Source organism: Hyla sarda, chromosome 1 (assembly GCF_029499605.1).
Source record: "Hyla sarda isolate aHylSar1 chromosome 1, aHylSar1.hap1, whole genome shotgun sequence".
Lineage (NCBI taxonomy): Eukaryota > Metazoa > Chordata > Amphibia > Anura > Hylidae > Hyla > Hyla sarda.
Window position 1 is genome coordinate 439875267 of NC_079189.1, and position 19911 is coordinate 439895177.

Below are 19911 nucleotides of genomic sequence, written 5' to 3' on the forward strand. Positions count from 1 at the left end.
AAGGCACAGCCCAGCTTTTACATATTGTTGACACATTAACTATCCAACACAAATTCAGCTTAACAAAAAAAAGTCTAAAAACAAATATTTTCGAAAAATAAAATACCTGGAGAGTTTCATAGTAAAAAAAAAAAGTACTTAACTTCTCTTGGGGCTTTCCACACTCCTTAACACTTTGCAATCACACAGAACATTAATAAGCTTAGTGTCACTAACAGGAGTCTTTCATTCTCAGCTCTATTATCCTTTAACGCACAGGTTCTCTGTGGACTATCCAGAAGGTGTTGTAGCATAGAGAAGACTTAAAGGCCCATGTGCTGTGTATGGTTGCAAAAAAAGAAAGAAAAATAAAAGATGGGAAAAAAAGTGGTTAAAGGTGTGCCCCAATGTTCGGAACATTTTATTCTGTATGCTTGGAGTAAGCGGCAGGGGTTGTGACGTCATGGGCATACCCCTTGTGATGTCGCACCCCCTCAATGCAAGTCTATGGGAGACCCTGGTGCCTTTCAGCCACATATGAAGACACAAGGTCCAGTGATAGATTTTGTATTTGACCCTAGAAGGTGTAAGATATATTCCTGAAAATTCAGATGTGGCAGATGTAGCTCATATAAACGAAAAACTATAAATTACTTTAGAATCCCAATTTTTTAGCACACCAGAAAACCAATAAATATTACATATTTTTAACCACTTTTCCCCCCTAAATGTACTATCCAATTTTTCGTGTTTTATTTATTTATTTTTTTATTCTCATTTCAGATTTGTGTATGCAGGGGACTTGTTCGGATTTGGTGGAATACATCAATGACCCTGATTTTTTTTGTTTACTATTAATAGAATGGCTTGTAGGGGAGTGTTTTTTGGAATAGAAGTATTTAAAGCATGTTTATTTTATTTTATTTACTTTACAGGCTTTAGCAGTGGAAGCTGTCTCATAGACAGAGCCATTACTAAGCCAGGGTGTTAGTGTTAGCCCCAATTACAGCTAGCACTTACCCCCAATTATTACCCTGGTACCCACCACCACAGGGGTGCCTGAAGGAGCCAGTACCAACAGGCCCAGAGTGGGAAAATTGCCCTCCTGGGCCTAGGCAATAACAGACTGGCATTATTTAGGCTGGGGAGGGCCAGGAACAATGAACCTCACCCACCCTGGTGGTAGATGTGGGCAAGTGAGTGGCAATTGCTGTCAAAAGGCAGTTTTGTAAGCCACGTCCGACCTGGCTTTGACTTGTGACTTTTTGAAGGGGATTTGCAATTAGTTTTTTTTTTTTTTTTCCTTACATGCAACATTTGCACTTAATAAATACCCGACCACTGCAAAGTGAAAGCTGAAAGTTGCTTAGGTGGGGTTATTTACAACTTAAAGGAGTAGTCCAGTCCTGAAAAAAACGTATCCCCTATCCTAAGGATAGGGAATGAGTTTCAGATCGTGGGGTGTCCAACCGCTGAGGCCCCCCGCGATCTCCTGTATGGGGGCCCGGCAGCCCGCGGAAAGGGGGTGTGTTGAACACCGCACTCAGCGGCAGCTAAACCGCCCCCTCAATACAGCTCTATGGCAGAGCCGGAGCTCTGCCTTCTGCAATCTCCGGCTCTGCCATAAGGTTGTATTGAGGGGGTGTGTCAGCCGCCGCTTTGTGCGGTGGTCAACACATCCCCTTCAGGCGGGCTGTCGGGGCACTGTACCGGAGATCGCGGGGGCCCCAGCGGTCGGACACCCCGCGATCTGAAACTTATCCCCTATCCTTAGGATAGGGGATACGTTTTTCAGGACTGGACTACTCCTTTAATGTGTACCCTCAAAAGTCGCATAAAAAATTGCTTAAGTGCACGTGTGAATTTCTGTGCGACTTTTATAAACAAAGAAAGAGCTCTTAATCCCTTGATAAATCTCCCCCAGGATTTTTTACTTGACTATGCTACAGGGGCTTTAAAGTTAATTTACTTCATAATATAGTGTCTGTACCTGTAATTGATGGTGGTCCCGCAATTCTTATGTGATCTTTGCCACAATGTTTATTTATAGCAGCATGCAAAATGACTGTTGTCTCAGGTTTTTTCTAGGTTGCAGTGCAGCCCAAGACATTACATCACAAGTGATCAGATGGAGCCTTTCTGCTTCAATGGGGGGAGCAACCGCTGGGTGGGAAGGAGATCATTCTGCAGTGAATTGTAGTTTTGCAACAGCTGGAGGCACCCTGGTTAGAAAACAATGGCCTATTGTTCACAGCAAAGAATGGAAGAAAGCACACCTGTGCTTCAATGGGTGGGGTGGCTGATGTGTGGGAGGGACAAAAGTGACCTCACACTTACAAACAAGGTATTGTGAGACTTGTAGTTTGATGAGGGATTTCCAACAGGAAATTGCCATTTCACAAAAAGATAGCCACAGCATTATGGTAATTTCACAACAAATCCATTTAGCTCCAAGACAAGCACAGATCCTTCCTAAGCATGTCCATTACTGTCTGGCAGGTAAGTACTTAAATCACCTTATGGTGGATAACCCCTTTAACTCTTGGGGACCAAGGGCATACTGGTACGCCCTTGCGCCCTGGTGCTTAAGGACAAGGGCGTACCTGTGCGCCCGTGGGAATTTCGGTACCCCCCCCCCCCCACGTGGGGCGGGAACTGGAGCAGGATGCCTGCTGAAATCATTAAGCAGACATCCCATGACAATGGCTTGGGGGTCCTGCGACCACCCCCACCCCCCATGTCGGTGATCGCCGCAAATCGGGTGACCCGATAGCCCGGAAAATAGGAATGATCGGAGCTGTCAGAGACAGCCCCGATCATCCTAAAGGATAGGAGTGAGGTGGCAGGGGTGCCACCTCCTACTATCCCCTGCCATTGGTTGGTTAGGCCCCAGAAGCCGGGACAGAGCAGGGGAAGATGGCGGCAGGTACCTTGGGCACGCAGGGACCGAGGACCGGCGAGAGGAGCAGGGGAGGACCGGCAGGCAAGTGGAGGCAGCCGCAGCAGTGAAGATCGATGTAAAGTGATCTTCACTGATGATTCTAGGATTTTCAAAACTACAACTCCCAGCATGCCCAGACAGCCTTTGGCTGTCTGGGCATGCTGGGAGTTGTAGTTGTGCAACATCTGGAGGGCCACAGTTTGGAGACCACTGTGCAGTGGTCTCCAAACTATGTCCTTACAGATGTTACAAAACTACAACTCTCAGCATGCCCAGACAGTCCAGGCATGCTGGGAGTTGTAGTTCTGTAACATCTCGCCCTTCAGATGTTGCAGAACTACAACTCCCAGCATGCCTGGACAGTCTCAGCCTGCTGGGAGTTGTAGTTTTGCAACATCTGGAAGGGCACTGTTTGGAGACCACTATACAGTGGTGTCCAAACTGTAGCACTCCAGATGTCAATTCAAAGCATTCTGAGACTGTCCAGGCTTGCTGGGAGTTGTAGTTTGGCAACATCTGAACTTTCAGATGTTGCTGAACTACAACTCCCAGCATGCCTGGGCAGTCAGGGAATGCTTGGATTTGAAGTTTTGCAACAACTAGAGGCACACTGGTTGGGAAACATTGTCTGTATCCTAACTCAGTGTTTCCCAACCCGTGTGCCTCCAGCTGTTGCAAAACTATAACTCCCAACATGCACTGACAGACCATGCATGCTGGGAGTTGTAGTTTTGCAACAGCTGGAGGCACAAGGGTTGGAAAGCACAGAGTTAGGAAACAGATAGTAGTGTGGAAACACTGCAGTAGTCTGTTACCTAACTCAGTGTTTCCCAATCCCAACCAGTGTGCCCCTAGCTGTTGCATAACTACAACTCCCAGCATGCATGGTCTGTTAGTGCATGCTGGGAGTTGTAGTTTTGACCCCCCCCCCATGTGATTGTACAGGGTACATTCACATGGGCGGGGGTTTACAGCAAGTTTCCCGCTTCAAGTTTGAGGTGCCGTAAATTTTCTGTTGCAGCTCAAAACCTCAGTGGGATACTCACTGTAAACCCCCGCCCATGGGAATGTACCCTAAAAACACTACACTACACTAAAGCTAAATAAAGAGTAAAACAATACATATATACTACACCCTTACACCCCCCCAATCAAAATTAAAAACGTCTTGTACGTCAGTTTTTCCAGCTGTTGCAAAATAACAACTTCCAGTATTGCCGGACAGCCAGTGACAGTCCAGGCATGTTGGGAGTTTTGCAACAGCTGGAGGCACCCTGTTTGGGGAAAACTGATGTTCAGTATTTTTGGTGGCGGAGGCAAGTGTAATGCTTGCATCTGGGTACACCCCTATGAAAATCCCTAATTTAGGCCTCAAACGCGCATGGCGCTCTCTCACTTAGGAGCCCTGTCGTATTTCAAAGCAACAGTTTAGGGCCCCACATGGAGTATCTCTGTACCCGGGAGAAATTGCGCTACAAATTATTGGTGGCTTTTTCTCCTTTTACCCCTTATGAAAAGGTAAAGTTGGGGTCTACACCAGCATGCTAGCGTAGTTTTTTTTTTCTTTTACACTAACATGCTGGTGTTACCCCATACTTTTCATTTCCAGAGGTAAAAGGAAAAAAAAGACCCCCAAAATTGTGGGGCCCTAAACTGTTGCCTTGAAATACAAAAGGGCTCCGAAGTGAGAGAGCGCCATGCGCATTTGAGGACTAAATTAGGGATTTTCATAGGCGTGTACCCGGATGCAAGCATTACACTTCCTTCCTCCACACAGGTGTCTGACAGATTTTTGGAACAGTGGTCCATGAAAATGAAAAATGTCATTTTACATCCACATATGAGGTATTTCCTTACTCGAGAGAAATAAGGTTACAAATTTTGGGGGACATTTTCACCTATTACCCCTTGTTAAAAATTTAAATTTGGGGTAACATCAGCATTTTAGTAAAAAAAAAAAAAAAAAGACCCTCAAATTCACTTCAAAACTGAACTGGTCCCTGAAAAATTCTGATTTTGAAATTAACTTGGAAAATTGCTGCTATATTTTGAAGCCCTTTGATGTCTTCAAAAAGTAAAAACATGTCAATATTATGATGGCAACATAAAGTAGACATATTGTTTATGTGAATCAATATAAAATGTATTTGGAATGTCTATTTTCCTCACAAGCAGGGAGCTTCAAAGTTATAAAAATGCAAAATTTTCAAATTTTTCATAAAATGTTGTAATTTTTCACCAAGAAATTATGGAAGTATCAACGAAAATTTACCACTAACATAAAGTAGAATATGTCACGAAAAAACTATCTCGGAATCAAATTCATAAGTAAAAGCATCCCAGAGTTATTAATGCTTAAAGTGACAGTGGTCAGAATTGCAAAAAATGCTCTGGTCCTTAAGGTCAAAATGGACTCGGTCCCCAAGGGGTTAAACTGGAGACAGCTAGTTGTAATGAAATTACTCAGTTAGAACCTGAGAAAACTAGCTTGAATGAAAAGGCTGTAATACATAAAGAAAGTCTGGCATCTGATGATGCGGAGGTATTAGATGACTCAGAGGTATTAGCCTGATATGTATGGTTGAATTTGGTTTTAAATCTAGTTTTAACGAGGGAAACCTGTGTACGTGAAATTAATCAGTTAAAAAACAATTTAAATTGTTGAGGATACAACAATAGTTGGCATAAAATATAGGATACAACATTCAGTGTTCCTATTAGCAGTAACATTCTAGTTTAAACTAAGGTGTTCTGTAAAAACCTGGTTTGAACTAGGGAAAAGCAGTACATTCTAGTTTGCACAAAGGCGTTTAAGTTTCAACAAAAAAAAAACTCTTTTAAAGGCGTACTCCCCTGGAAAACATTTATTTCTTTATCTTTTAAATCAACTGGTGCCAGGAAGTTCAAAAGATTTGTAAATGACTTCTATTTAAAAATCTTAATCCTTCCAGTACTTATCAGCTGCTGTATGCTCCACAGAAAGTTCTTTTCTTTTTGAATTTCTTTTCTGTCTGACCACAGTGCTCTCTGCTGACACTTCAGTCCATTTTAGGAACTGTCCAGAGCAGGAGAGGTTTGCTATTGGGATTTGCTCTGTGGTCTGACAGAAAAGAACTTCCTCTGTAGTATACAGTAACTGATGAGTACTGGAAGAATTAAGATTTTTAAATAGATGTAATTTACAAATCTGTTGATTTGCACCAGTTGATTTAAAAAAAAAAAATCCAATGGAGTACCCCTTTAACTGTAACATATACATTTTTAAAGGGGTACTCACGTGGAAAACTTTTTTTTTTTTAAATCAACTGGTGCCAGAAAGTTAAAGGGTAGCTCCCACCAACCCTCTTTTTTTCTGTCCCTGCCTATTGCCCTTCTATCCCTAACCCCCTCCCTGCCTTTATTTTTATATTTATTGACTAATAAATGCCATTTTGTCTGCCTGGTAGTGTGCTCACTACCAGGCAGACTTCCCCAGCAGGCACCACGTCACTGATGCCTGCTGGAGGCGACTTCTGCCCTTAGTTCTAACAGGGTGCCTCCAGCTGTTTCACAACTACAACTCCCAGCATGCCCTGACATCTATTGGCTTACAGGGCATGCTGGCAGTTGTAGTGGGGAAACAACTGGAGGCACCCATTCATACCAACCTCCTGCCCCCACCCCCCTTCCCTCACCTTCCGGTCGCTCAGATGGGGAGAAGAAGCCGGGACCGCGAACTCTGCGCTGCGCGGCGAGCTGCGGAGAAACGGGGAATCCGGATGCAGGACGTGCCGGGGAATCCAATTCAGTTACTGGAGTCTGCAGAGAGAGTGCAGACCCAACTGGGCTGAGGTACAGGCTGCGTGCCTGCTGCGGCCAGGGTGGCTGCTCCTGGACTTTACTGCGCTGGCTTCCTGCCTGTTGAATTGACATACAGGAAGCCAGCGCGCAGTGAATGAATTTCGACTCATTTGCCAGGCTGAAATGAGTCAAAATTCTGTAGTGACGTCACTGCAGAATGCATTCGGCCACTAGGAGGGCGACCCCTAGTGGCCGAATTTAAAAGTGATTTTAAACTAATTAAAAAAAGTGATTTTAAAACAAACTATATTAGAGATATGTTGTAGTACTTAAGTACTGCAACATATCAATGTTTTGTTTTCATGACAGTGCCCATTTAAACAGATTTGATTATTACTTCTATTTAAACATCTTAATCCTTCCAGTACTTTTTAGGGACTATATACTACAGAAGAAATGGTTTTCTTTTTGGATTTCTCTGATGTCACAACCACAGTACCCTCTGCTGACCTCTGCTGTCCATTTTTGGAACTGTCCAGAGCAGGAGAACATCCCCATAGCAAACATATGCTGCTCTGCACAGTTCCTAAAATGGACAGCAGAGGTCAGCAGAGAGCACTGTGCTCAGGACATCAGAGAAATCCAAAAAGTAAAGCATTTCCTTTGTAGTATACAGCCCATAAAATGTATTGGAAGGATTAAGATTTTTTAATAGAAGTAATTTACAAATCTGTTTAAAGGGGTATTCCAGGAAAAAACTCCAGAAAGTTAAACAGATTTGTAAATTACTTCTATTAAAAAATCTTAATCCTTTCAGTACTTATGAGCTTCTGAAGTTAAGGTTGTTCTTTTCTGTCTAAGTCCTCTCTGATGACACCTGTGTCGGGAAACGCCTAGTTTAGAAGAGGTTTGCTATGGGGATTTGCTTCTAAACTGGGCATTTCCCGAAACAGGTGTCATCAGAGAGGACTTAGACAGAAAAGAACAACCTTAACTTCAGAAGCTCATAAGTACTGAAAGGATAAAGATTTTTTAATAGAAATAATTTACAAATCTGTAAGCACAAAGGAGATGTGGAAAGTATAAGACGGCACTCACCGGGATTTACAGGCTTGCAAAAACTTACTTTATTGCATAAGCAAAAGGTGCATACCGGTGACAAGGCAGGTATCCGGCCAGAACGTCGGGGAACGAATGCAGCGTGATGGTTACAGCTGTGTCGTGCTTCCGCACTTCCTCAGACCATGGTCTGAGGAAGTGCGGAAGCACGACACAGCTGTAACCATCACGCTGCATTCGTTCCCCGGCGTCCTTGCTGGATACCTGCTTTGTCACCACACCGCTATGCACCTTTTGCTTATGCAATAAAGTAAGTTTTTGCAAGCCTGTAAATCCCGGTGAGTGCCGTCTTATACTTTCCACATCTCCTTTGTGCTTACAATTATTGTGTTTTTGGACTGAGCACCTAGTTGGATTGGCTTGTGTTAGTATCCACCTGTGTCCTCGTGGTTCACCGCAGTGATCACTGTTGCAGTGCCGGACTCTGTATCTTCTATACTTAATTTACAAATCTGTTTAACTTTCTGGAGCCAGTTGATATATATACAAAAGTTTTTTCCTGGAATACCCCTTTAATTTTCTGGCAGAAGCTGCTTTAAAAAAAAAAAAGTTTTCCATGGGAGTACCCCTTTAATTATGACATAAAATTGGTTTTGCTCTACGGAAGTGAGAATGCATACAAGTACTATACTATGACACTCTGCTATTAATATTTTTAGGGGTGGTGATAATTTGTTTGTTAGCTTGTGAGACACCTGTTTTAGTATGTAATAGAACAGAAGTATCTATTGGAAGTACCTTTCCGTTTCCCCAAGTTTAGGCTGCTTTCACACTATAAAATTCATCCGTTTTAAAGATCCTTTTGATGTTCCGTTATGAAAACCCTGAAAATCGGCTATTAAACGTCCGTTAGAAAATCACATAAGTCCGTTAGAAAATCCCATTATAGTCTATGGAATTTTTACATTATCCGTTTTAATCCGTTATAGTCTGTTATTAATAACGGAAGTTATTTTGTGACAGGAGAATGAACGGAAGAAATAGTGCATGCACTATGTCTCCCGTTTCTATCTTCTGTCACAAAATAACGTCCGTTATTAATAACAGACTATAACGGATTAAAACGGATAATGTAAAAATTCCATAGACTATAATGGGATTTTCTAACGGACTTATGTGATTTTCTAACGGACGTTTAATAGCCGATTTTCCGGGTTTTCATAACGGAATATCAAACGGATCTTTAAAACGGATGAATTTTACAGTGTGAAAGCAGCCTAAGCTTGGTTTGATAGACAGGTCGCTCTCTTTTAGAATATGGGGACGACTTGTCAATCGAGCCTAGCCAGATAGGAAGAAGGCAGATAGTAGTTGCCAAGTGACTCTTCTCACCCAGCCTAGAAACGATTGAACTTTTCTCTAAAATGCTGCAGCGCTTTAGAGTAAAACAGAATACAGTATAATCTGTAAGCCTTTCACTATGTCATGCTGCCTGTGGTTAGAGCAGCATGAATCACCTGACAGGTTTGTTTTAAAACATAGAGCTGCATATAGTGTAAACACATCAGTCAGCTAGAACATTATACCAAAGGACAAAAGTCTAATTTTGATGACTAGATGACTGGGTCATAGTATCTTCAAAATGGCAGGACATGTGTGGTGTTCCCAGGGTACTGTGGTTAATACCTACAGATTTGTCCTAGAGAAGGATAATTGTAAACTGACAAGAGGGCCATGGGGGCTGAAGTGTCACTGATGCATGTGAGGAGTGAAGGCTAGCCCATCTGGTCTAATCTCAAGGGACAGCAAGGGTAGTACAATTTTTTTAAGAAAGAACATGTTGGCTATGAAACAAAGTTGTCTGAACATCATGTGGACAGTAAGGAGTAGGGGCATTGCTTGCCTGAGGACATGATGGATCCAGGATTCACACTATATGGCTATGATCCCATGTTGATTGTTTTGGCTGTTTTTTTTGGCGCTTAAAAAAATGAAATGAAATTAAATGAAAATGAAATTGAGACGTGTGAACGTAACCTAAGAAGAAGTCAAGCAGGGAGAAGCAATGTGATGTGCTAGGCAATGTTTTGGCGGGAAGCCTTTCATCATGGCAATCATATAGTTGTTACTATGACAAATTATTGCAGACCAAGTACACCACTTCTTTCATGGCAATGGGAACCGCTTATGGCAGTGACCTCTGTCATCAGAATAAGGCTTCCAGCTGTTCCTGAAATTGAAGAGATCAAGGTGTGTCCTCCAAAATCATCAGATCTTAGTCCCATTAAGCATCTGTTCCATTTAACGTATACATTTTATACAATTCAAATTAAATACCCTTATATGTTAAATGATGCTAAAAAAAAAAAAAGATGCCACTGTACGCCATACAGCAAAATATGTTTCCCACTGAGTTATATTATAAGAAAATATTTAATTACGGGGGTGGGGAGTCTCTAATTTGGGGACCAGCTCAGTTTATCTTACTGGTTTCAGTGGTCCCTGTGAAAAGTATGGTCTCTTCTCTGTGTCTATGTTTTCTATTATTTTCCTCTTTAGTTATATGTCTGCACCTCTTTATCTATACCGGGGGATTGTCCCAATTGCCTTTGTGTTGATGTTTTATAATTCTGTACAAAATCAATAATAATCTATCAAAAAAAATCTCATTACAACGTATATTTTAGTTTTTTTTTTTTGCCATAGGCAGCACCATGTTTCTGTAAACAGCTAAATAAAATCTTCTGAAATGGAAACAGCGTAAAGGAGACGAGATTGCATTATGGATCCAACCTAAGCAAATAAATAAATAAATAAAAATAAAAAAGTAAAAAACGTACTGTAAAAAAATGTAATCAGGGTAAGGCGACAGCTGTTAATATGCCTATAAAATATAAGCAGTAAAAACAAAGACGTGCTAACGGCTTTTTATTGCCAAAGGATGACATTATTTGTCAGCGATTGGAAATAACCAAGCAAATTAATGTAAACAATATTATTTGCAAATGCAACAATGCCGTGCACATACTTGAACCGTGATATGTCGCCTAGTTTATTACTGTTAGGCTAATTTATGCATTTCTAATGGCCCCATTATTCATATAGTCTTGTATAATTCTGTGATATATATCTTTCTGACATTTGTCCAGTCAAAACTATGACTTGCCCGCAGTCATCTTGAGTAAGAGCAGAATCTGGATTTCCATTTATAAGGCCATGTTTATACACTTGTCAATTACAAGTTTTCTTCTTTTCTTTTTTTTCCTCTCTTTTTCTTTGCTGGCTTTAAGCTTTATCCCCTCCACAAGATCCCATGGGTTTTGATGAAGAAAAATAGAGGTTTCAAACTGGAAAAAGCATGTTTGTTTTCTTACTTAACTACATAAAGATTGTTTCAGAGGAAAACATTATGGGGCAGAAAAGTGACAGATATGTATATTAAATAATGTTTATTTAGTAATAGTGTAAGTGGTCGTTGATGTTCTAAAAAGCACATAATCTGTCTATCTATTGCCACAATCTTTTTCAACTTACTGTGCGACATTACGAATCCTGTGAATATAGTAGGGGATTAACTTCTTTAATGATAAAGGTGGAATAGATGTATACGGTCTGTATTTTTAGCTATATGAAAATAAAGTAAATACTATAGAGGTTCAGATTGGACAGTTTCCATAAATTATTCATATAACACTCCCACAATGGCTTGTTCTCCGCAATAACCAATAACCATAATCTGGACAGTTTTAAATTCAAGTCAAACATCAAAAAACTCAAAAAACAGAATCAAAAACATACAACAAAAACACAAAGAAAGACATTTATTATCACTGTGCCAGTTTGAACGTTCTTGGGGAATGGACAGGGCTTCCAGTGGAGGGGGTGTAGTTTCACACAAAAGGGGCATGGTCACCAACGTGCGCTGAATTTTCTTACAGTTGCTAGCAGGCGAACATTGTATTGAAAGTCTCTATCAGCTCAGGGCAAGTATAGATTTCTGAGTCTGGATTTATCAGGAGGGTGGATTTATAACTGCATATGAGAAGCTGGCCTTGATAAATACCCCCCCCCCCCCCCCCAAAGTACTGCATGATTTGTGATTCCAGCTCTACAGTAGATAGGGTCCTCAATAATGGATCTGGGATCAAAATGAATGACCAATTTAGGTCTGTCTTTCTATTTTTCAGGTTGCCATAAAAGCAGGTAGGCTATGTTCATGCTGGTGTTTTGGCTATTATGTCTTAATATCAGTACTGTTGCAGTTCTCTAGCCATTCAGAGGCCCTATTTACAGTATGGAGATTATTTCTACTATTTATTGTCAAATGATGTTCCAGTCCTCATATCCCGAACTAATATCCAAACCTCATATCCTGTCCTCGTATGCTGACCTCATATCCTGTCCTCGTATGCTGACCTCATATCCTGTCCTCGTATGCTGACCTCATATCCTGTCCTCGTATGCTGACCTCATATCCTGTCCTCGTATGCTGACCTCATATCCTCTAATCATTTCCTTTCTTTATATTCTGACTTCATATCCCATCATCAAATCCCAACCTCGGTATTAACTGTTCCCTGCACTGGCCTTCTGTGCAGTCAGTAGAATATTTAAGTCCCATGTAATCTCTGCAGCCCGAGAGTAATGGGATCAGATGTTCTGGAAGTTCCCTAGACTTGCATGGGTCTTCAGACAAAAACCCCTGTCCTCAGTGGTGGTTTTTGGATTGATTTACCCTAACTACTGTATATTTTTAGTTGTCATATATGTAGCATATGTACCAAGCTTCATGGAAATATCTCCAAACATTTGGAAGTTATGAATAGCAAATGCACAGCGGTTGGCAACAAGCCCTTATGGACAGTTGGTTAAGCAACCACCGGCAACTCTAGCTACTAAGCAGTCCCCTCTCTGTGCCTTATTCCTGCAATGTTATTTGGGTGCTCCTACCTCAGAGTACAAGTTGTCCTTCATAAGTGCATTCAAGAAGAAATAGGCACTATTCACCATCACAGTGCAAGCAGTCAATTTTATTGACTGAAAAAAAAAAAAAAAAAAATATATATATATATATATATATATATATATTTATTTATAAATCAACTTATGTATGTATGTCCCAGCATACAAATGTATTCAAGAAGTAATAGGGAGCACTCACCCTTACAGTGCAAATAAGTCCTTATTTCAGTTCAAATAGCAGATAAGATATCTCCATCGGATCGGGACGCAACACATATATATATTTTATCTGCTATTTGCACTGTGATGGTGAGTGCTCCCTGTTACTTCTTGAATACATTTGGAAGTTATGTTGGGACATAATTATATAAGTTTATATATATATATATATATATATATATATATATATATATATATATATATATATGTATATGGATTCAGTCAATAAATTAATATTGAATAATAGTAAATTATTTATGGATTATTTTCCATACCACATGATAATGATACAATAAGCCTCATTCTAGTGCAATGCTTCATGTGGCTTTAGAAAAACTAAATCCATACCTTAACTGCACAGGAAAACAGTCAATTTGCAAAATGGGTGCATGCCTCGCTGAGCCTAGTCCTCAGTATTCCACAATAATAGAGTCCAACTCAGCACTTCCACCAAACATTAATCCCTATTATTTATATCATGTACCATTTTGGTGTAAAACATTTTCCAAGCACTGCTTGAAAAAGGTTTTATACAAAAATGTTGCTTAACATTTTGTGGAAGTGTTGCCTATTTCCATACCTTGCCACTTTATTTTCATCCTCAGGCATCTATGTAGTAGCCAAACTTGAACTGCTTTACCCTCCCATTTTCTGCTGAACAGCCCCCTATTGTGTAAGAAGTTGGCAGGAGCGGCCATGTCAGTCTGTCAGCACATGAGCTGATTACCACAGGCTCTGACCAACTTAATTACGGGAACCAGGATCCCGATCCCCAATACTCTGCAGGTACGATAAAGTATGTTTATTACGTTTATTACAGCATTATGTCATAAAGTGAAATTGAGCTTGGTGTTTTTGTTAACAAAACATCTTTTAATTGGTCCAAACTTATACATATTTTAATATAACAATAATCTTCATTACATATTTAAATAGTTATAGAGAAACATCATTGTGGCAACATAACAAATTATATCCGTGCATTTCAACAAATGTTTGTTAGGTAGCTGTGAATGGACAAAGGACAAGTTGTCTATTATTTAATCCTATACATCTCTTCACTCCGTTTTGCTTAGACCATAAAGTGTCAGTACTATAGGCTGTTTGCATTAATCTTCTATCTAAAGGACTATGGCAAGTCAAGACCTGTGAGGAGAGATCTCAATAACACCACAGTCTCGCCTATGTCCGGCTGCTTATATTGTAAACACTGGGGGCAGCACTGGCCAGTATCTTTATTTTGTAATATTTTTTATAATAGCATGCAATATTGCAAAATATTTTTTAGTTTAATATTTTGATTGAAAGAGAAGTTTTTTTTTTTAATGTAACACCAGAATCAAGGAACAAAGAGTAACAAGTTCCAGAATGCGTTTACGGATCAACAATGAAATTTTATTATTACAACTAAGAGTAAAAACACACACTATATGGCATAAATATACACAAATACAGTAATGATAGTCCCAATGGACCAGAACTGAGAGCGGTGGCTAAGGTAAATAATATAATATATTATAAAGTGCAAGGGAAGGCATGTTATGGTCTACCCCTAATACGATGTGGGAAATCCACAAAAGTATAGTATGGCAAGAAACTATACACACCATAAAATTAATAATAAACAGTATTACACATATAAAACCACAGTGGGAAACAGTATACCTATTTAGCCACACACTGAACCCGACGCTTTGCTTACTGCTTCATCCGGGGCGTGGATCCACGCCCCGGATGAAGCAGTAAGCGAAACGTCGGGTTCAGCGTGTGGCTAAATAGGTATACTGTTTCCCACTGTGGTTTTATATGTGTGTTTTTATTCTTATTTGTAATAATAAAATTCCATTGTTGATCCGTTAACGCATGTGGATCTTTTTGTTCTAAATTTATGTTCAGCGTGGGATTAGTTACCAATGTTGGGTTTGTTGTATATTTCAAGTTCCAGAATGCAAAATAGTTTCATGCATCTTACACACCACTCAACATTAAGCTACAGTTTTAAAGCTAGAATATTCTAATTCATTGATTGTCATTTTTAATTTTGCTCATAAAATTGCAATATAATAATAGAATCAAACGGTCAATCAAACAAGCTACAAAAATCCGACTGGCTCCCAAGAGAGTGGCATGGGTATCTAAATACTGGAAATAAGTCACGTTCACCTCTACTTTGTCAACAGGAGTGGAGATGCATAATATAATAATATCCCACTGCCTTCAATGGGAAACAGGGACCGCACGAAAAAGAAGTGGTATGTCAGCGCAGTGGTGTTCATGGGCACAGGTTGTGCACATATTCTATGACGTGTACCCACATGCTGTTTTGGGTGCACCAGTTTCACTGTCACATGTAGCTGCCTATAAAGTCCTCTTTATTAATGTATATACATATCTTTATCCCTAATAATATTAATAATTCATAAAAAATAATAATAATATTTTTTTTCACTACCTGGGAGTGCTGCTGTCCTATGTATGCTCTATCCCTAATGAGATAGTATTAGTTATTTATATATTATTGTCGTTAATTTCATTTAGCATAAATTTGTCCTACTTTTGGGGATCATATTCTCTAAAGAAGACTCATAATACCTAATAAAACAGTAAAGTAAATAACCTAAAACGTGAACTGTACTAGTTATGTGATCTATGCTTCTGAACAGGGGAATATATCATGAAGCGCATTCACTTGTCACTTGCTGAATAAAAGCCCTGTGTAACCCTGGAAATTAATGTGAACAGCATGGAGGTACATTTTTGTGGTTGCGGTCTCATAAAAAGGGCAGCTCTACAGCCTATGGCCTAGGTGGTTAATAGCTAGCTATAACATTATTACAGTATATACAGATAATATATTTCACACTTCACATACATTTCTTCTCCATAGTCTAATGGCAGAAAAATAAAAACTCGTAAGAAAAAGGGTAATTTGATGTTCATCAAAATCTAGCAAGAAAATAGAAGAGTCAGGACAATTTGTCACCGCTGATGACTGAGCCTCTATTTATGGCCATAACCTTCAAACAAATTTATGTTTCATGCAATGTATGTTCTGCAAGAATGGATCTCGCTAAATTTATGAATTTGCAGTGTTTAGACTACACTCACTGAAAGCTATTTAAACAGAGACAGTATTCTGGTGTCATTAGGCTACAGGACGTAAGAATTGGCAACAAGCTTATATATATATATATATATATATATATATATATATATATATATATATATATATCTATGTGTGTGTGTGTGTGCGTGTGTGTGTGTGTAACATCTCCAACACAGAAAGTGAAACATTTTATTACTTCAGCAAAAATATTATCATTGGATCCAGCATTGTAACTGACAAACCAAGTCTACTATAAATAATATGTGAAATGGCTAAGAAGAAATATTGATAGTACATATGGCAAGTTTTCTTTAAGAACAGACTGTTTCCTTAAAAGAATAAGGTAATTCTGTCTTTACGAGCCTGAAATAAGAAAGAATCACAGAAGACATTAGAATATTTGGAAGAATTAAGGTGAAAACTCCCTGACTGGTAACTCAACCTGTGTATCAGGGAGCACAATAATTGGGGGGAAGAGAATTAGTTGAACAACACAAAGTAAAAGCTGCTTCTCATAGCCCCATCCTAAATCCTGTATATTGTCAGGATCTTTTCCCCTTTGAAGACATAGTCACTGATTGAGGCTTCTACTCTCTGGGAAACAGATAAGACAAGACTAGTAATCTGACTCTAAGCCAGTGGATAAAGGCAGTTTGTTTCCTCTTAGGCAATCTGTCAACACCTCTTCAGTAATTAGTCCTAATTATTACAAAGGCCTAGCCTCCTATTCGCATTATTAAATCAGAAATAGTATCATAGGCCAGGTATCTTTCAACACTCACCTAGTCTGGCGACCTTCGATTTCATTGAATCTTCTCTCAGTATCTGACTTTGGAAGAGACTGGGCAGTAATTTTAGTGTCGGCTTCAAAGATGCAGATCCCAGGATGGAATTCCAGTGATGCATTGAAAAAGCAAACTCATCACATAACAACAGCGCAAAAGTTCTCAGCATTGTTTAAGTAGGTTTACACCATGCCGTTATTGTTGCCCAGTGCTTCACCTAGACCATATAAAGTTAATGCAGGTAAAAAAGGGAATAGAACAAAGAGTGGCATGTGGCAGAAGTCATAAAGGCATATTTAGGAACACATGTAAGAAATACAATACAGAAGTATATATATGATAAATTTGAAATATTTAATATATGATGCTCAATAAGTATTTCAAAAACTACCATGAAGTTTTCATAATAAACATAAAAAATGCCATTTTGCAGTTACAGGAATAAAAGAAGGGACAAGACGCCACTCACATACAGTAGGATACTTTAATCTTCAGTTGAAAACAAAAAACACAGGTCAGGGAGTCAAACAGACAGCGGGAGATGCATCGGGATGACCGTTTCGTGCGTGATGATGCACTTCATCTAGCCGAGGCTCTAGCTTTAAAATGTTAAACAGGCAAAACATTTAAATGTGTTTTGCCCCTTAAGGACCGGGCCAATTTCCTCTTCGTCTTCTAATATCCATAACACTTTCAATTTTTCACCTACAGCCCCATAAGAGGGCTTGTTTTGTGCGCCACCAATTGTACTTTGACTTATATCATTATACAATAAAAAATATTGATACATATAGTACCCCAAAACACCCATCACAGATCCAATGCACAAAGCGTAAATATACAAGAGAACACACGCATTATCGGATCAAAGTATAGAAATATTTTATTAGACACAATTTATTAAAAAAAAACAAACGCTTAAAATCATAAAAATTACCTTACAAAATATAGAGATAATTTCTTAGTTGGACAAGAACTAACAGTGGCATGTTGAATCAACACAGATATATCAGGTAGATAGATAGATATATCAGGTAGGAGAGCATGTAATGGTCCCTAATCAGGTCTAAAAGTTACTACCTAAAGGTAACAACCATTAGGACCATGTGAGTAAATAACAAGTAAGGACCTATGAATAAAATTCACAAGGGGTGTAAACCCACATGTATAGTACAACAATGTAATTACCACAGTGGATAAAGTAATTAATACAGCCACACACTACCCAACTTTTTTTTCCAAGCTTCTTCCGGGGTGTCAACATAAAAAAATTTGACAAAATGAAATAAATTATTTGTGGGGAGAAATAAAAAAAATTAAAAAATTAAAAAATTCAGCAACTTTCTGGGGACTTCCGTTTTTAAGCAGTGCAGTAAAAATGACACCTAATCTTTATTCTGTAGGTCTATATAATTACAATGATACACAAATTATATAGGTTTTGTTTTATATTACTACTTCATGTACAAAAATTTGTATGCTTAATATTGTCATCTTTTTCCATATACGACGATGTATGAGGGATCATTTTTTGCGCAGTGATCTTTAGTTTTTATCGGTACAATTTTTGTTTTGATTGGATTTTTTTCCCACTTTTTATAAATGTTTTATGATATATGGTGTGACCAAAAATATTCAATTATGGACTTTGGTATTTTTTTATGCATACACCATTGACAAGCAGGGCTCTGTACATTGAGGACAAGCAGGGTTTTGTGCACTAAGGGCAAGCATGGCTCTGTACACTGAGGACAAGAAGGGCTCTGTGCCCTGAGGACAAGCAGGGCTCTGTTTACTGAGGACAAGCAGGGCTCTGTTTACTGAGGACAAGCAGGGATCTGTACACTGAGGACAAGCAGGGCTCTGTGCACTGAGGACAAGCAGGGCTCTGTACACTGAGGACAAGCAGGGCTCTGTACACTGAGGACAAGCATGGCTCTGTACACTGAGGACAAGCAGGGCTCTGTACACTGAGGACAAGCAGGGCTCTGTACACTGAGGACAAGCAGGGCTCTGTACACTGAGAACAAGCAGGGCTCTGTACACTGACGACAAGCAGGGCTCTGTGCACTGAGGACAAGCAGGGCTCTGTGCAGTGAGGACAAGCAGGGCTCTGTGCACTGAGGACAAGCAGGGCTCTTTGCACTGAGGACAAGCAGGGCTCTGTGCACTGAGGACAAGCAGGGCTCTGCTCACTGAGGACAAGCAGGGCTCTGTACACTGAGGACAAGCAGGGCTCTGTGCAGTGAGGACAAGCAGGGCTCTGTGCAGTGAGGACAAGCAGGGCTCTATGCACTGAGGACAAGCAGGGCTCTGTATATGGAGGACAAGCAGGGCTCTGTGCACTGAGGACAAGCAGGGCTCTGTGCACTGAGGACAAGCAGGGCTCTGTGCACTGAGGACACGCAGGGCTCTGTACACTGAGGACAAGCAGGGCTCTGTACACTCAGGACAAGCAGGGCTCTGTGCAGTGAGGACAAGCAGGGCTCTGTATACGGAGGACAAGCAGGGCTCTGTACACGGAGGACAAGCAGGGCTCTGTGCACTGACGACAAGCAGGGCTCTGTGCAGTGAGGACAAGCAGGGCTCTGTGCAGTGAGGACTAGCAGGGCTCTGTGCACTGAGGACAAACAGGGCTCTGTGCACTGAGGACAAGCAGGGCTCTGTGCAGTGAGGACAAGCAGGGCTCTGTGCAGTGAGGACATGCAGGGCTCTGTGCACTGAGGACAAGCATGGCTCTGTACACTGAAGACAAGCAGGGCTGTGTACACTGAAGACAAGCAGGGCTGTGTGCACTGAGGCCAAGCAGGGCTGTGTGCACTGAGGACAAGGAGGGCTCTGTACACTGAGGACAAGCATGGCTCTGTACACTGAGGACAAGCAGGGCTCTGTACACTGAGCACAAGCAGGGATCTGTACACTGAGGACAAGCAGGGCTCTGTACACTGAGGACAAGCAGGGCTCTGTGCAGTGAGGACAAGCAGGGCTATGTGCACTGAGGACATGCAGGGCTCTTTGCACTGAGGACAAGCATGGCTCTGTGCAGTGAGGACAAGCAAAGCTCTGTGCACTGAGGACAA